Here is a 4,089-nt window from a genome sequence, read left to right as displayed (position 1 = left end):
TATATATAAGGAAAACCTGGTGGCACAGTGATTTAGCGCTACAGCTGCTGACCAAAAGATCAGTAGTTTGAATCCACCAGCCGCTCCTTGGAAACCCTATGGGGCAGTTCTACTCGGTCCTATAGGGCCACTATGAGTCGGAATCGACTCGATGGCAATGGATTTGAGTTTAGTTTATAGATACATAATGTGTGTATATACGCATAAGTCAGAATTCCTCTGATGAGCTCTTTGAGCTTTAAAATTCAGTATTCAGTTGAGATATTTATTCTGTTAATGTTCTAAAGAAGGAAATCCAATGAAGTGAAGTCACTTGGCCAACTCTGTGACAGATGCCAAGATTCCTGACTCTAGTCCAGGTTTCCTTCTGCAACCCCTAGCTGCCCCAATCAAGTGACATATTGCATAATAAGGGACTTGCAGGATGTCATATGATGGTAGTATCATCAAGGTGAAATAGAATTGAACAGTGTTAGGGCTGAAAGGTGCCTTATGACTTTCTTTCATTCAGGATTTCTTAGTGCATCCTGTAAGACATAATGGCTTCTTCCCTCAGTGTGCGCATAGTCTAACACCTTACAGTCACCCAACAAGTAAAGCTCAGAGAGGTAGAGCGTATGACTCAAAGGCATGCTGCTGGGTGGTGAGGAGGGTCATGCAGTAGAGCCAGTATGTATAGAATTACATAGATCCCTATGTAAATACATAGAAGGCCTATTATTGAACTATGAGAAAAGAGCGGGAGGAACAGTGAGAAGATCAGCTTGGAATAAGACACGCAGGTGGAATCATCATCCTATATAATGCCAAGATTAGCCCTAATGAAGCTGAGGTAGATGCTGAAAACTAGTGGGAACCAGAGATCGGACGGATCAGCTGAAGTCAAATGCCTGAGGGCTTTGCTGGCCAAGTCAAAGTTTGACCTTCAATCCCAGGCTCTGGTATTAGAGAAGTTGTCCTGCCTTGTAAATTCCCCAATTTTTTTCCTGCTTGCATTTTTAAGCTATAACTGGGGGAAAAGAAACAAATGATAATCCTAGCTCAAATACTCATTGTCGCTATGAGTTAATTGTAAAGAAAAATTCCAGAATAGGGAAAGACTTCACACACAAAAAGATTTGTCACAGCTTTATTTATAGGAGTGAAAAACTGAAAATGGCCCTAAGGCAGGGCAATGTTTAGACAAACTGTGGAAGAGTTCGTCAAAGAAAAAAGAGGCAACAATTAAAAATAAAGTTTTTTTTTTTTTTTTGGAAGTCATGTAAAATAAAGGAGAAGGCATAAAATATAACAATAAAAGAGAATGCTTGCAATGATATAAAATATACGTTGTTGCTTCTTTCAATCAAAAATATTCATTGAGAGCCTGCTCTGTGCCTTCCACAGGGGATAAAGCTCCCAGTAACCTAGCTCTCAAGGAGATTAAAGTCAAGAGGGGAGTAGAGAGACGCCCACAAATGAGATTTTAAGTGCCACCATGGAGGTGGATACAACATTCACTGGAGCCACAGAGGAAGTAGGCATTTGGCTGGGGTGGTTAGGAAAAACTTCAGTACAGACTGGAATCTTGTAGAACGGTAGAAGATTTCCAAGTGGAAAAGGGAAGGGAAGACATCTCAGGCACAATGAGTAGCAAGAGCAAAGGCACAAAGGTGTGGACTCCTGTGATCCACCTACCAGAAGCACCCTACTTCGCAGAGAGGTGAGGTGGAGAGGAGCAAGGAGAGAAAGACATGAAGCTGAGCAGCAGGCAGCCCCCACTCCCAGGACCAAGTTCAGGAGTTTGGACTTGATTCCATAAACAATGCAAGCTACCAAATGGACCCACGCTGGGTAGCATCCTGATCAGATCCCTATTTGCTAACAGTCTGGAGGGTACACTGGGAGCTGAGTGGGAGGAGTCAACAGTTCATGGAGGTGATGCAGCAAAGAGACTGGAGAAGATGTTCTAAAGATGACATGTACATAAAATGTGCCATGAAAACTTTAAACATTCTCAGAAAGAGAATGCTTTCAACTGCTTTGTGCCAAGGTGATTTAATTAATATTTGTCCTCATTCAATTAATATTTGTCCTCATTTCTTTGTTTGGAAAACTCTCAGTGGTAATGTCATGCAAATTTTTGTAACAGTAGATTAATAAAAATAAAATCTAATCTCAGAGACCTGGTATCCACACACATGCACACGCACGGACACACAAACACACAGCATCGGGGAGGAGTCCTTATAAGAGGGCTCATGTCTCCTTGGAGCCTTCCTAGACTCCGGAGTGTGCTCCCTTCTACTCATACCCTCCGAGAACCCCTCTCTCCGAGCCCATTCCCCAGATCGCTGGCTGCCCTTCTCCTTCATTGCAGGGTAAGCTCCAGGCCAAGAACTTCTGAAAGAAGATTAGGATGCAATAATAACTCCTCCCCATTCCTGCCATTCCCCTCCAAAAAAGTTTATTTGTAATGCTTTGATCTTCCTAAGGAAACTAGCTACCTTGGGAGGATGGGGTTTATGGAAGATTGCCTTTTGGAGGCACTCATCTGTATCTACTTCGGGCTATCAGCCTAAAGATATAAAAATGCCACGATCTATCCCTTTAGCCCACTGCTCAATCCCCATCCAGATGTCCCTGCCACCAAAGATGAACTCTAGCGTCTCAATGAAAGTTATTCAGAAAGAAATTTACCTAAATATTTTGGCTTGGCTTCCACTGGGAATCCCCTCAACCCAAAGCATCATTAGAAGATGGTGAAGAATTGGGAGGAGTGAGCCAGAGATGTCATCTCTGCTCCACCAGGGAAAGTAACCCACCTTACTGCCCTCTGACTTCTCTTGTCCCTAGAATTTAACAAAAAGGGAATCAGCAGGGGAAGGAGCTAGATTTTATGAGTTATGATAATGAACTGTGAAATAGAATTAAATTGATGCTTGTGGATTGCACCTGTTTGGAGCAATAGTGCATTTTATATGTGACTAAGATAGGTTTGGTGATGCAGTAGTTAAGGGTTTGGCTGCTAATCAAAAGGCTGGCAGTTCAAATCCACCAGCTGCTCCTTTGAAACCCTATGGGGCAGATCTACTCTGTCCTATAAGGTTGCTATGAGTTGGAACTGACTTGACGGCAATGGGTTTGGTTTGGTTTTAAGATAGGTTTGAACTCAATGGCAGATGATTAGAGAACCAAGTATCAACAGAAAAGGTCCAGTTAGGTGAGAATAATCATAATAGCTAGCATTATCTCATTAAAACCTGAAAGAGCCTCATCCTCCCCATTTTACATGTGGATAAATAGAAGCACAGAGAGTTAACTTACCCAAAGCCTTAAAAAAATAATCATTGGAGCTGGGATTAGAACCTAGGCAGTGTGACTCCAGGGAAAAGGCCTTTCTTACCTCGGCTGTGTGCCCAGGCTATGATTGGGGCTACCCTCTTTACACCACTTATGTCCTTGCTCATCAATATGTGTATGTGTGTATGAACCAGAGGCAGAGATTGTACAATCATTAAAGCACGATGTAGATGTCTCTTTTTCTCCCTCTAGACTAGCACTGTCCAATAAATTATAATATGAGCCACATTATTCAAAAAACCAAACCCGTTGCCATCAAGTAGATTCCTACTCATAGCGACGCTGTAGGACAGACTAGAGGTGCCCCATAGGGTTTCCAAGGAGCAGTTGGTGAATTCGAACTGCAGACCTTTTTGTTAGCAGCCAAGCTCTTAAGCACTGCGCCACCAAGGCTCCATGAGCTACATATGTATTTTTATTTCCTAGTGTCCATATTAAAAAAGTAAAGAAAGCAGATGAAATTAGTTTTAATGATATATTTTATTTAACGCAAGATACCCGTCATGGATTGAATTGTGTCCCCCCAAAATATCTGTCAACTTGGCTAGGTCATGATTCCCAGTATTGTATGATTGTCTACCATTTTGTCATCTGATGTGATTTCCCTATGTCTTGTAAATCCTATCACTGTGATGTAATAAGATGGATTAGTGGCAGCTATACTGATGAGATCTACAAGATTAGATAGTGTCTTAAGCCAATCTCTTTTGAGATATGAAAGAGAGAAGCGAGCAGAGAGACACGGGG

This window comes from Trichechus manatus, unplaced genomic scaffold, assembly GCF_000243295.1.
Source record: "Trichechus manatus latirostris isolate Lorelei unplaced genomic scaffold, TriManLat1.0 scaffold00022, whole genome shotgun sequence".
In the NCBI taxonomy this organism is placed as follows: domain Eukaryota; kingdom Metazoa; phylum Chordata; class Mammalia; order Sirenia; family Trichechidae; genus Trichechus; species Trichechus manatus.
This window is presented reverse-complemented; position numbering follows the sequence as displayed.